Raw genomic sequence first — 14,962 nt, forward strand, 5'->3', positions numbered from 1 at the left:
CTGAACAGGGTTCCTGCAGCTTACTGAAAATCCTGACCTGAAATTTATGAAAAAATAAGATCTTTAAAATCTTTTAGATTTTAACAAAGTTGCTGTAGGTATTAAAAATTCTGATTTGTGTTTGAGATATAAAAAAGATTAATTTTGGAAAATAATCATTTAAAGTTGTGGTTTGACTTGCTCCGTTTATCAGTGCTTCCTTTGTTGGCACTGCCTCTCTTCAGAAGTTGTTGGTCTATATTGACATGACAGCAGATGCTTGGTGCCGGTGACCCGGATCTTTTGGTGTGCTGAGGAGGGGCAGATTTGGTCTGTGGTGAGATCGTGCGACAAAGCGAACGGAGGACCGGTCCAAACATAAAAAGGTAAGCACAGCCTGTTGTATTATGAATACCAAATGTGCATATTGGGCTTTCCAAATTAATCTGTTCGCTGAGTTACACGTATTTTCACATTAAATTGTAACAACGTAACAACATAAGTTGAGGCTGAATTCAAGTGTTATAGGAATTTTCTAGCAAGATACTAATAATATTCTACGTTGAGACTAGAATTCCAGTGTGTTATAGGAACTGGCTCTAGCAAGATACTAATCATATTCTACGTTGAGACTAGAGTGCAGCCCACTTTTACCCTACATAATTAATTTTGTCTATGACTGGCTTCTGTTGCAAGAAATGGGGAAAAGCTTCCAAAACGCGGCCAAAGTGTAGAATATGAAATAGAGGTGAAATAGAGTCTAGCTTATGGTGCGTTTGCATTTTCAAAGGTGAGCTCAGAGGTTTCTGTGTGTGTTTCTGCTGGTGAGACGCGCTTGCTGTGTTTCTGTGTATTACTGCTGATGAGACGCGCTTGCTGTGTTTTTGTGTGAAATATAAACACGGTGACAGTGACGGTTAATGTGTGAATGGGAGGACATTAGAGCAAAGACACATTTTAGGATCAAAGGTTGATGCCTAGTGGACCTGTGGAAATTGGTTTTGTTCATGGTGTGGCAACCCCCCTGCCTGTGGACGCGCAGTCAGGCCCAGCGGCGTCTGGTTAGCCGAGGTGGTGACTTGGGAACTGAGGACTCCCGCATAGCTACAGAATAATATTGAAAACGTCTGTGTAATCACGGTTTACGTTTTATTCTGGATGAGAACATAGAACAAGACACATTTTGCGAACAAAGGTTGAGTTCTAAGAATAGTCAGAGAAATAAGGTTAAATAAGGTTAAAAGGTTGAAAAAGGTTGTATTCCTCGTTTCAGTGGTTGAAATTGTTGTTTGCCTGTCCCCTGACGAGTGTTAAATTAAATAAAGAGGGTATTTGGAGCCACATAGAGATAGACGGGCTGAATTGGGTGTATTACTCTGTGGTGTTAAAAAAAAAAAAGAGACAGAAAGAGAGTAGGAGGTGTGCAGTTTGTGTGAAAGCGCCGTTAGAGTCGGCGTCTCGTCAGAAGTACGGGAGTCAATTAAAGTAACAGAATAATTTGTGTCTAAAAGTGTTTGTGTTGTGCAGAAATTGCGGCAAGAGGCTGTGTCGTGAATTGTTGGAAACTGTGAAATCATTTGGAGGATTTAAAGGTGTGTAGTGGTGTGAAAATGTTGGGTTCTAAGTCTAACATAGAAAAGGGGGTGTGCAGGGTGAGTGGAAAACTTTTGAGAAGCAGAGAGAAGAGTTGTTGAGGGCGCTGCAGGTCATGCGACCTGGGAGTGCGCCAGAGAAAAAATTAGAGGTTGCAGCTGTGGCAAAGGAGAGTAAGGAGTTGTGTGATAAAGAAGGAGTGATTGTAAATATAAGACGTCTTTGTAATATAATAGAGAGTTGAGTGTGAAACGAGGCTGTGTGTGACGACAGTGCGCTGCGAGCTAGTTTAGACGGTGTGTGAACATGCAAATGAAGTGGCTGCTGTGAAGCCCACAGAGGACTTCCTGTTTAGTGTGTTATTGAGTTTTATAAGTATGATTTGCAAACAATGATAAATGCCTGATTTTGTTGAGTATAATATTATAAAGACAGTTTTTGAATGACTCCGGTGAATGTTTGATGTTTGGCTGGGTTTTGATATAGGAGAGATGGCTTGGCGGCTGCTGGGGGTAAGTGTCGGTGACCGGAAATCTGCATGCCCATAAAAGGCAACTGCCTGACTGTGTGAACTATGCACCGAGAGAGAGAGAGTAAAATCTAGGCAGATGAACCAAATGGATGTTTTAAGAAAAATAGTAAATGAATGTTTTAGTCTCTTAATACAGGTGGATTTCTCTCAACCTGGAAACCTGAGTACAGCAGCAAAAGGATAGACTAACAAAATTGGGACGACAGACAGGCCAAGCTCTGGCTCAAAATTTTACAGCTTGACCTCTTACGTTGTCCTCACCCTGAAAAGAAGCTTAAAGGACATCTTCTCCTCCAGTTATCGGTTACCATTACTGGAAATGTTCAGGCAAGTTTTTCACTGAATTGTTTTTGGCACCATGTGTCCCTGAATCTCACAAGCAAGCTCTAATTCCTGGCTGAAGACATGGAATGCTGTTATTTAAGGTGGGAAATCAAAATTTGGGAAACAAAATTAAAAACACACACAATTAGAGAAATGCCTTGTTGGAGAAAAAGTTAAAATAACCCACCTACAAACGCACACTCACGCAATGAAGAAACAGCTTACACTCATGAACACGTGAAGATTTTCCAGCAAGGTTAAAGCAGCGAAACTTAACATACACATCTTGTTAAATGATAAAGTTTATCCACTACTAACAAATAAACTCTCTGGGTTGCAGGACAACAACTTGACTTCAAAAAGACAGACACTGGTATGACAAAACCAGTGATGAAATAATAAATTTAGTGGTTAAAAGAGTCAAATTGTGACATGTTTTCTTCTGATTGATTAATACAAGTGATTATTGAATGAAATAAAATTCCTTTTTTGAATTATTAAACATGATCTTAAGAATTCTAACGTGTACCTGTGTTGTCCTGTCAACTTGGTGGGTTATGACTTGATTATATTGTGAGAAAAAACAAAAAAAGGGGGGGAGAAGGCTGACACAGGGCCTGGCCCCTCTCTGAATAACACAGCCAAAACAATATGTCTGGCGTGGGTCCCAATCAGCCAGAGTTTCGGGTGAGTTCATTGTGAAACCTGGCCCCACCTTATCATGCGAATTCCTGAGGTCAGATGGCCCAGGGTGTGAGTGGGCGTTAAGGCGTCTGGGAAGGGATCTCAAAACTGGATTATAGATGGCAGAGAGTTGGTGTCGTAAACCACCGCCTCTGTTCAAAGATGGTCGCTCACAGTGGACATAGATGGCTTCTTTCACTCCTCTTTCAAACCATCTGTCCTCTCTGTCCAAAATGTGAACATTGGCATCCTCGAAAGAGTGTCCTTTATCCTTAAGATGCAGATGGACAGCTGAATCTTGTCCTGTTGGGTGGCTCTTCTGTGTTGTGCCATGCGCTTGTGAAGTGGCTGTTTGGTCTCTCCAATGTAGAGGTCTGGGCATTCCTCGCTGCACTGTACAGCATACACCACATTGTTAAGTCTGTGTTTTGGCGTTTTGTCTTTCGGGTGAACCAGTTTTTGTCTGAGTGTGTTGCTGGGTCTGAAGTACACCGGGATGTCATGCTTGGAGAAAACCCTCCTGAGTTTCTCTGATACACCGGCTACATAGGGGATGACAATGTTGTTGCGTCTGTCCTTCTTATCCTCCCTCGCTGGTGTCTGATCTTCTTTTCTGTGCCTCTTTGCTGACTTTAAGAACGCCCATTTAGGATAGAAACGTCATTAAAAGTAACTTAAAGAACTTAAAGAAGTCCAGACGCTTTTCTTTGCAAGCTCCTTTGACTACGATGACCTGGATGACTGAGAACCTTTACATGTGTGTGTTCCTTCTTTTTCCCTTCAGGCTTAGAGGGAACATATTCTGCCCGGTGGTGTAGGGTCCTAATTACTCCAAGTTTGTGTTCCAGAGGGTGGTGGGAGTCAAACAGGAGGTACTGGTCCGTGTGTGTGGGCTTCCGGTAAACTTCGATGTTGAGGTTGCCATTCTCTTCTATGTGCACAGCGCAGTCCAGGAAAGGCAAACAGTCATCCCTTGTGTCTTCCCTGGTGAACTTGATGTTTTTATCCACAGCGTTGATGTGTGCAGTGAAGGATTCCACTTCTTGTGTCTTGATTTTGACCCAGGTGTCGTCTACATATCTGTACCAGTGGCTGGGTACTCTTCCTTTGAAAGAGCCAAGAGCCTTTCTTTCCACTTCCTCCATGTAAAGGTTGGCTACAATAGGTGACACGGGGGAGCCCATGGCACAGCCATGTTTTTGTCTGTAATAGCCTTCGTTGTATTTGAAATATGTAGTGGTGAGGCAGAGGTCTAACAGTGTGCAAATCTGATCGGGTGTGAAGTTGGTCCTGTCTTCCAAGGAGTTGTCTTCTTGTAGTCGTTTTCTGACAGTCTCCACTGCCTCCGTGGTGGGTATGCACGTGAAGAGAGAGACTACATCAAAGGACACCATGGTTTCATCTGAATCCAGGGTAAGTTTCTGGACCTTGTCAGTGAAGTCGGTGGAGTTCTTGATGTGGGTCTGAGTGGGACAGCTTCCTTGTGGATTTTTGGAAGTCCGTAAATGCAGGGTATGGCATCCCCTGGGTAAAGGCGGTGATAAGTAAGGCGGTCAATGATTTTGTCCTTTTCCAAGTCTTGAAGGCAAGCTATAACTTTCTTTTTGTAGCTGCTTGTGGGGTCTCGCTTTAAGGCTTCGTAGGTATTGTTGTCACTGAGGAGAGTAGTGATCTTTGTATGGTAATCTGTAGTGTTTAGGACCACCGTGCATCTTCCCTTATCCGCTGGTAAAACAGTGATGTTGTGGTCTTTGCTCAGGGAAGCGACAGCCTTCTTTTCCTGTATTGTGAGGTTGGACGGAGGGACTTTGGCACTGGAGAGGGTGGCTGAGACTTTCATCCTGATTTGTTCTGCTTCTGTCTGTGATAATTTATTAATCCGTATGGCAGATTCTGTGGCTGTGATGAGGTCCACTATGGGCAACTGTTGTGGAGAAATGGCAAAATTGAGACCTTTGGCTAATACTCTCTTTTCAGGTTCAGTGAGATTCCTGTCTGAAAAGTTCTTAACCCATTTCTCCTGACTGTCTTCAGGTGTGTTTTCTTCTATGGGTTGTGTAGGTTCAGATTCAGAATGAGGAGTGTGAGTTTTTGAAAGCAAGGTGTGAAATTTCCTGCGTTGTCTTTCTTTTCCTTTCGAGTGTTGGGCCCGCTGAGCCTTGTCCACAAACTTGTAAACCTCTTCTAAGATTGGAGAGGGTAGAAGGGTTTCCAGTTCCTGCAGAGTCTGGCTGATCTTGATCTGGAGGGCATCTATAGTGAAATGGACCTGTCTTATCCTTTCACTTAAAAGGTGATTTTGCGCTCTCTGTAGAATCAAGTCTGCTCTGTATCCCCTGACAGTGGATCCAAGGCGCAGGCTCTTAGGAACAACTCTGGTTTGTCTGCATCTTAGGTTGAAACGGAGATGGTTCCTATAATCCGCTAGTTTCCTTGATTCCCTTTCATACTCCCGCACCAGTTGAAGGGTGTTCCTCCCAAAATGTACGGCAATATGTCTGTGAAGGTTCTCAGTCATCCAGGTCATCGTAGTCAAAGGAGCTTGCAAAGAAAAGCGTCTGGACTTCTTTAAGTTACTTCAAGACGTTTCACCTCTCATCCGAGAGGCTTCTTCAGTTCTAAGGTCAAATGGTGGAGAGTCCCAGATATAACCTGGTGGGAGTGTCCCCCCACAGAGGGACAAAAGGACCCCCTGATGATCCTCTAATCGCCTGAGCCAAGGTGTGGAACTGGGTGTGGGTCCCAATCAGCCAGAGTTTCGGGTGAGTTCATTGTGAAACCTGGCCCCACCTTATCATGCGAAGGTGGACTTAACAATGTGGTGTATGCTGTACAGTGCAGCGAGGAATGCCCAGACCTCTACATTGGAGAGACCAAACAGCCACTGCACAAGCGCATGGCACAACACAGAAGAGCCACCTCCACAGGACAAGATTCAGCTGTCCATCTGCATCTTAAGGATAAAGGACACTCTTTCGAGGATGCCAATGTTCACATTTTGGACAGAGAGGACAGATGGTTTGAAAGAGGAGTGAAAGAAGCCATCTATGTCCACTGTGAGCGACCATCTTTGAACAGAGGCGGTGGTTTACGACACCAACTCTCTGCCATCTATAATCCAGTTTTGAGATCCCTTCCCAGACGCCTTAAGGCCCACTCACACCCTGGGCCATCTGACCTCAGGAATTCGCATGATAAGGTGGGGCCAGGTTTCACAATGAACTCACCCGAAACTCTGGCTGATTGGGACCCACACCCAGTTCCACACCTTGGCTCAGGCGATTAGAGGATCATCAGGGGGTCCTTTTGTCCCTCTGTGGGGGACACTCCCACCAGGTTATATCTGGGACTCTCCACCATTTGACCTTAGAACTGAAGAAGCCTCTCGGATGAGAGGTGAAACGTCTTGAAGTAACTTAAAGAAGTCCAGACGCTTTTCTTTGCAAGCTCCTTTGACAGCCAAAACAACATCATTTTCCTGTTCGTCTGTTTTTGTTTTGTTTTTGTTTTTTCTTTTTATGCTTAATTACAGGCTGCTTTGTCGGCCCGGAAAGCCGAGGCTGACCTGGACTCCTGCTCTCCCCTCTACCATCTTTGCTCTCCCTTCTACCATCTTTGATGTGACCCTGACTAAATGCTACAGCAGCTGGACTCACAACAACAGCCTGAGAATGTCAACACTGCTGCAGGAAAAAGATCTCATGCAGCGGAGACGGAGAACGTTAAATCCAAGGCCCGTTTCACTACACGGGGGAGATTTCCAGACGGCTTCAGCTGACAGAGCTGTGACGAGACGCCTATTAAGCCCGGATGAAAAGTGAGGCCGAGCAAAAGAATGCTGACCTTAACAACTCTGCATTAAAACTGTGCAGGACAGTGACGGACCAATACGGATGATCGTGCAGCAAAAAGGGCGTGCCAGAGACACGAGGAGTAACTGAGGTCAGGAGGCACCTCAGATTGGACAAAAGCAGCAGAAGAACATAAGCTGAAGGCACAGGTGTCGGGGCTCAGCCAGGAGCTGACCTCTGAGAAGAGCCGAACAGCAGAGCTGCAGAAGGCCGTGGAGCAAAGCAAGGAAAACATCAATAAACTTCAATCTGACGTGTACGGAAAAGACTCTAAGGTTTCTGCCCTCAGTGAGAGCTCAAGACATCAGAGCAGAAACTGAGCATGGCTCAGGAGGAGCTGGACAAGGAGAAGATGCAGGACACTGGAGAAAAGGACTGCCTCAATTGGGGCCAGAACCAGTATGGATAGAACTTTGGGCAGCAGCACCAAGGGATGCAAACGGACTGGAAAGGGGGAGGCAGGACCCCAGAGCACGCTTCAGGTCCTGGTTTACCCAGAACATCAGAACAGGAAAGTGATGAACACAAACACACAAAAACACACACATCTACATACACTGACTCAGAATTAAGAGAAACACACATACGAACACATATCCACTCGTTGATTGACTGAGAAATGATACACACATGCACACAAATCGAAATGCTGATTCAATTCACTGAGAAGTGATCCACACACACACACACTCACATACACATGTTTGTGCAATGAAGAGTGATACACACACACTGCTGCAATGAAGAATGCTTTACTAACAAATGCTATGCTGATATGCAAAATGCTGCACACAAACGTCCAAATACAGAATTTGTGTCATGGTACTGGGTCATTTTGACCCAGAGTTTTGTGTTTTCTGGAGTTTGGTGTATATTCAGCCCTACCTGTGTCTGTCCTCGGTGCTTTGTTCATGTCCCCGCGTTGTTATGTAAAACAGTCTGTGTGTTTCCTGTTTTACTTTGTAGGGTTGTGTCTCGTTATGTCCATTGGTTCCAGCTGTGTCCCCGCCTGTCTGCCATTACCCGATTACCGTGTGTGTGTATATATAGTGGGTGTCGGTCTGTGTTCATTGTCGGCTCGTCTGTGTTTCATGGTGTCTGTTCCTCGTCTGTGTCTCTCTGCCTCCCACCCCATTTGTATGATCCGGTTTGTTATTTAGCTCACCCAGTTTACGTTTATGTTCTGTCCTGCCCTCAGTTCTGTTATTTGTACACTGTAAATTAAACCCTCACTCTTATCATCTTATCGGCTGTCTGCATTTTGGGTCCTCCGTTTCCTCCACACCACACGGCTCACCCCGCCAGCCGTGACAGTACGAGCCGACCACAAGATGGATCCAGCAGCTTTGTCTGGGGAGAGCGACCTCGCATGCATCCAACGCCTGGTGGACTGGGTAACCCACACCTCCAACGCACAAGCGAAGGTTGTGGGGATAAATGCCATTGAGGCTATTCTGGATGGAAATCCCTATCTCCACCAGGTCAGGGGATTTTCGGACTTAATTCGCAACCTGCGTAAAGCCCGGGAGGTGGCCAAGCTCGGGAATCCACAGACTTTGTCCAGCAGCAGCGGACTACGGCCGCCCCGGAACAGCCACGTCAGCTTCTCCCGCCGGAGGTTTTGCCCGGCCCGCCGGAGGTTTTGCCCGGCCCGCCGGAGGTTTTGCCCGGCCCGCCGGAGCCGTCCGCCGGGAGGAGGCGACGATCGCGCCGTCGGCGCGTCACCCCACAGCCGGATATTAGGACTATAGCACTGCAGGCTGTGGTGAGTGTGAAGGACCCTTTTTCTGTTTTGGACTGTGGGACGGTTTATTCAGGGGCTTTGTTTTGTGCAGCAGATGACAAGGAGAACTGCTTGTTGCCTGTTCGTTCTCCTGCTCAGCTGTCCTTAGCTCGTTTAGCTGCACAGCCGCAAGCTCGTTTAGCTGCAAAGCCGCAAGCTCGTTTAGCTGCACAGCAGCATTCAGCTCGGCCCCCGGTATCCCCACTAGCCCAGTCATCTATGCCAGCTCCGTCTTCACCGACTTCCTCTGTACGGGAGGCTGCGTCTGTGCCTCCCGTTTTGGACTCTTTTTCTAGTACGTATTTTTTGCAGAGAGACAAACATGTTAAAAAGGCAATTGTTCCTCAACAGCTGGCTAGTTTAGAGACTGTTACTTGCTCCAGGGCCTCACCAGAGGCTAAATTACAGCCCTCAGCTGACTCTGGACCCCTGGAGGCTAAGAACCCAGCTGAGGACTGCACCCGGCTGTTGCTGCCTGAGCAGGGTCGGTGCTCTGCACAGCTGCAGTCTGATCTGTTCCTGCCAGAGGCCGTGCGCCTGCTGGTTCTGATCTGTGCCCGCCAGAGGCCCGTGCGCCTGCTGGTTCTGATCTGTTCCCGCCAGAGGCCCGTGCGCCTGCTGGTTCTGATCTGTTCCTGCCAGAGGTCCCCGCGCCTGCTGGTTCTGTTCCGTCCCTGCCAGAGGTCCCCGCACCTGCTGGTTCTGTTCCGTCCCTGCCAGAGGTCCCCGCACCTGCTGGTTCTGTTCTGTGTGTGCCAGGGGCTCCAGTGCCCACTGGTTCTGAGACTGTTTTCGCTGGGGGGCCCGAGGAGCCCGTCCAGCTTCCGGCCTCGTCAGCTGGAGGGCCCGAGGAGCCCGTCCAGCTTCCGGCCTCGTCAGCTGGAGGGCCCGAGGAGCCCGTCCAGCTCCCGGCCTCGTCAGCTGGAGGGCCCGAGGAGCCCGTCCAGCCTCCTGTCTCGTCCGCTGGAGGGCCCGAGGAGCCCGTCCAGCCTCCTGTCCCGTCCGCTGGAGGGCCCGAGGAGCCCGTCCAGCCTCCTGTCCCGTCCGCTGGAGGGCCCGAGGAGCCCGTCCAGCCTCCTGTCCCGTCCGCTGGAGGGCCCGAGGAGCCCGTCCAGCCGCCTGTCCCGTCCGCTGGAGGGTCCGAGGAGCCCGTCCAGCCGCCTGTCTCGTCCGCTGGAGGGCCCGAGGAGCCCGTCCAGCCCGTCCAGCCCCAAGACTCGTCAGCTGGAGGGCCCGAGGAGCCCGTCCAGCCCCAAGACTCGTCAGCTGGAGGTTCAGGAGAACCCAGCCAGCTTCCTGCCTCGTCAGCTGGAGGGCCTGAGGAGCCCGTCCAGTCTTCTGCCTCGTCAGCTGGAGGGCCCGAGGAGCCCGTCCAGCCCCAAGACTAGTCAGCTGGAGGTTCAGGAGAAACCAGCCAGCTTCCTGCCTCGTCAGCTGGAGGGCCTGAGGAGCCCGTCCAGTCTTCTGCCTCGTCAGCTGGAGGGCCCGAGGAGCCCGTCCAGCCGCCAGCTGCAGCTGCAGCCTTCAGCACCAGCCGTCTCGTCTGGTGCTGCGAAGGCCACACCGCCTTCAGGTCCCAAACTGCCGCCTCGACATCGGCGGTCATCTGCCAGGCCGCTTGTTGGGCGTCATCGTCGATATGGACGACCTCCCACAGGCCGCCGCTACCTTCCGCGCGGCCGGCCTCCGGACTTGTGTCGCCGCCGCCGTTGCTGTCCGCACGGTCGGCCGCCTGACCTGTTTCGCCGCCGTTGCTGTCCGCACGGTCGGCCGCCTGACCTGTTTCGCCGCCGTTGCTGTCCGCACGGTCGGCCGCCTGACCTGTTTCCCCGTCGCCACCGTTGCTGTCCGCACGGTCGGCCGCCTGAACTGTTTCCACTTCGCCACCGCTGCCTCCCGCGCGGTCGGCTTTTGGACCCGAGTTGTCAGCCTCCGGGCCGGCCTCCTGAACTATGTTTTGGGACCCTGTTCGGGAACTCCAGTGTGTGATGTGTTTTGGACGATTCGTTTGGCCCACTGGAGCTTGTTTTTTGTTTGGTTGTGGTCCCTCCGTCCTGGATCCCCCGCCGCCCGCCCTGGGTTGGTCGTCTGTTTTTGTTTTGGGCTGTCTGGAGCCAGCCCTTGGAGGGGGGGTACAAATACCCAGTATTTGTTATTATATGAGTATTTTATTGGTTACGTTTGTTTTGCTTTTGTTACAGTGCACTGAAATAAGAACATCTGAGAGGAGTGATCCACCGGTGGTGATATTTTGGTATTTTGTGAGTTCCTGATTTAACAAATCAGCTCTTTAATCCAGGCCTGAGAGATTGAATTTTAAAGCGCTATAAAACATTCTTACTGAAAACAGTCGCAAAGTATTTTTCTCCACATTAAAATGGGCTCAGGAGAAAGCCACTTATTGGGGACAATTAAAAAATGAGAGTCCCTGCCTAAAAGGATTCAGCGAGGTAATCCGACCTAAAGTTTTTCTTTTTAAAATGACGTCATTTTGCTGAGGGTGGAAATCAAATGCGGCGATGGTTTCCACTATCAGCAAAGAAAGAATGGATGAATGAATGAATGAGTGGAAATAAAAACAAACTGACTGACTGGTAAAAGCTGACAAGACTTGACCACGACTCAAAGTTAACCTCCACCTAGATAGGACAAAAGGGTGGATGAATTTATCTGTGCACAGACAAACATGAATTGGGTTGATGCTCTCCCTATAGCACTCATGAGTGTGAGGTGCTCAGTTAATCAGAGCACCGGGGTTTACCCCATGTGAACTGCTGACAGGGAGACAATTTCCAGGCCCTGCAGCAGGTGTAAGATAGTTAAGAGAGGAAACAAATGGGTCTGAACATGTGAAACAGTTTAAAGCATTAAAGGCTCTTGTCTCTAGTTTCACTACGCAGGTGGGAGATCCGACCGGAAAGGAGGTGACCACGCCAGAGGTGAAGTCGGTGTGGCTGAAGGTGCGTAAGCGGTAGTGGGACGAGCCGAGGTGGACGGGACCATTCGAGGTGACCACTCGAACCTCTCACGCGGTCCAGCTGAGGGGCAAAGGCGACACTTGGTATCACTGGAGCCGGTGTGCGGTGGCGGAAGAGCCTAGGAGGTCGGAGAGGCTCTTAGGGAAAAAGGGGGACACGGCCGTGACCCTAAAAACACAGGTTTGAGCGAAAAAGGGGAAGAATAATTCCCTGACCTGTGCAACGACCGAAAGGTAGTCTAACCCTGGTGGTTGAAGTAAGAAGAATCAACAACAGGAGAACATCGGTGGCTGCAGCAATGAAATAAAAGTTAAAAATTCCTAAGACAGAGGTTTGATTCTGAATAACATTGAAAATCCATAAGGTAACATTAAAATGGCTGTGAGAAACTACCATGTGAAAATAAAGCTTTGGGAGAACGGGAGAGTGATGGGGATGTTAACCGTGCTCACTGTGATCCTGGTAACGATTATTTTCTTATTGTGTGAATTGCCCAGTTCCAGAACTGATTCAACTTCTCTTACTTCAGCGGACAGTGAGGTGACCGAAGTTAAACCTGTCACCCCCAACAAAAACGTCGATAGAATTAATTATGTGCATTACCACGTTCTCCGGCTTGCCAATTTGATGCGTGATGCAGTTGAAGGGTTAGCAGAGCAATTAGGTCCCACCTATCTGATGGCAGTACAAAACAGGATGGCGCTTGACATGGTCCTGGCGGGAAAGGGGACGTGTGTGCTATGTTCGGACAAATGTGTTGCACCTTCATTCCTAATAATACTGGTGCAGACGGCTCGATAACCAACTCTGGAGGGGCTGCGAACTCTGGCCCATAATATGCATGAACACTAAGGTATTGAAAACCCGTTGAAGGAGTGGATGACTTCTGTTTTTGGGCAATGGAAAGGTTTGGACATGTCAATTATGGTTTCACTGTCTGTTTTTACTGCAGTTCTTACAACATGTGGATGCTGTTTCATACCTTGCCTCAGGGCGCTGGTAATTCGTCTTATTGACAAGGCCATAGCCTAAGGGCCCTAAGGACCAGGTCGATGTGGATATTGTAACCCTAGATTGCATGTTGTAAGTGATCTCTCCGGAAGGAGAGATCAAAGGGGGATTGTGAAATCAGTATTTTGAATTAGGTTATCTTATACCCATAGTCAAGGTAGATGAATTATGTTAAACAGCTGTAGAACATAAATATATTCCTTAGTCTAGGATGTGTGCAAAATAGGTAACTTAGTTTCCTTATATTTTTAGGTTAAAGAATATGACCCCCTTCGCAGTATATTCTTATAGTATGTTAGACCAAATGTCTCAGTATATTTTGTTAGTAGGATAGACAAAAGTTCAAGTATATCTCTGGGGATTAAAAGAATGTGACCATCCTTTGGGTTCTGTTAGACAAGTGGGCGCCACCATTTATCTGCTGTGAATGTTTTACACTGTTTTCTTGTCATGTCAGACTGCTTAAATCATTCTTTGAGAAGGTTGCGTGTGAAGGACCTTGGACCGTAACAGCGAAAGCAGACAACATTCTGTGCCCCCACCCTTGTAGGGGGTAGAAAGACAGGGAGCCCGAGGTCATAACTTAGGCGCCACGACAGATAAGAGAGTGTGAATGTTTAGGTTTACGACCAGGTGGGGGCCAGAGGAAAGTATAAAAAGCTGTGTAACACATTGCCATTTTGAGACTTGCTGTGACCCTCTCTGCATGGATGCATCATGATGGTTGTTATGCTCAGTGTGTGAAAATTGTATGGAAATAAAGGATTGTTGATTGAGCATTTATACACCGAGTAAGTGTCCTTCCTTCAGCCCAAAGATTCAAAGAACTGGGAGAATTCAACAATTTTAACAAAGTTGCTGTAGGTATTAAAAATTCTGATTTGTGTTTGAGATATAAAAAAGATTAATTTTGGAAAATAATCATTTAAAGTTGTGGTTTGACTTGCTCCGTTTATCAGTGCTTCCTTTGTTGGCACTGCCTCACTTCAGAAGTTGTTGGTCTATATTGACATGACAGCAGATTTTTCAGCTGGACATCCATGATGTGAATTTCACCACATCCCAAAGGTGCTCTATTGGACTGAGACTAGGGCTGGGCGATATGACCCAAAATTCATATCTCGATATATCTCAATATTTTTTTAAAGTAAGAACAAAAAGAGTTCTTAGTCAAAGCTAAGTCAAAGGGCGATGCACAGTAACTCATTAACGCAGATTTGCCGTGTCCATCTTGTCGCTGCCTGCAAGTGAAGCGATGGGGGAGGAGGGGGAGTTGTGTTCAGTTAAGGAGAGAGGCGAGGTCGAGTAATGTTGCGTAGAGACAAAAGTGGACGAAAGAGAGGCAAACTTGTGGCTCCACAACTATAATTATAACGTAACATAGACTATATCGATATAAAGGATATTGTCACATCTTATATCTCGTATAAAAATAGATCGATATTTTTTTAAAAAAAACTCTATATATCGCCCAGCCCTAACTGAGACTCAGGAAGGCTGTGGTCTGTAAATGATGTCAGTTGGTACTAAGGGACCCACATTGTGCCAACCAAATATCTCCACGCTATTACACCAGTAGCAGGATGGATCCATGCTTTATGTTGTTTAAGACAAATTCTGCCCCTAAAATCTGAATGTTGCAGAGATTGAAAAATGTTACCTGGTCTGATGGCTCTCAATCTTTTCTTGGCCACTTTTGTTGATCTTGAATGTAAAAGAACCCACCCATCACGTTAATCACACTCTAGAACTTGTTTCAACATATGGCATAGAAACTGAACATTTAACAGTGTTCCCTGTAAACCCACTCTTGTCTTTTGCTAATACAGCTTCTTGCAAACGTATTTGGCCCCCTTGAACTTTTCCACATTTTGTCACATTACAGCCACAAACATGAATCAATTGTATTGAAATTCCTCGTGAAAGACCAATACAAAGTGGTGTACACGTGAGAAGTGGAACAAAAATCATACATGATTCCAAACATCGAGACCTGGAGGGGCGTGATTGGGAGGAACGGCCTCCCTGATCTGAACCCGAGCGGTGTTTTGTTATTTGACTTCTGTGCAAATCACAGTTTGGCCATAACGAACACCTTGTTCGAACATAAGAGTGTCCATAAGTGCACGTGGCACCAGGATGCTCTAGGCCGTAGGTCGATGATCGATTTTGTAATCGTATCACCAGACCTGCGACCATATGTTCTGGACACTCAGGTAAAGAGAGG

General features: G+C 47.6%; 1 long non-coding RNA gene across 1 annotated transcript; it reads left to right on the forward strand.

Moving 5' to 3' along the window:
* Window positions 1-258: 258 nt before the first annotated feature.
* On the forward strand, window positions 259-13,230 carry LOC146510832 (uncharacterized). The gene is made up of 2 exons (XR_014876093.1): window positions 259-365; window positions 11,634-13,230. It is a non-coding gene; the product is annotated as an uncharacterized LOC146510832 (long non-coding RNA).
* Window positions 13,231-14,962: the final 1,732 nt, after the last annotated feature.

Source organism: Neolamprologus multifasciatus, chromosome 9, assembly GCF_963576455.1.
Source record: "Neolamprologus multifasciatus chromosome 9, fNeoMul1.2, whole genome shotgun sequence".
Lineage (NCBI taxonomy): Eukaryota > Metazoa > Chordata > Actinopteri > Cichliformes > Cichlidae > Neolamprologus > Neolamprologus multifasciatus.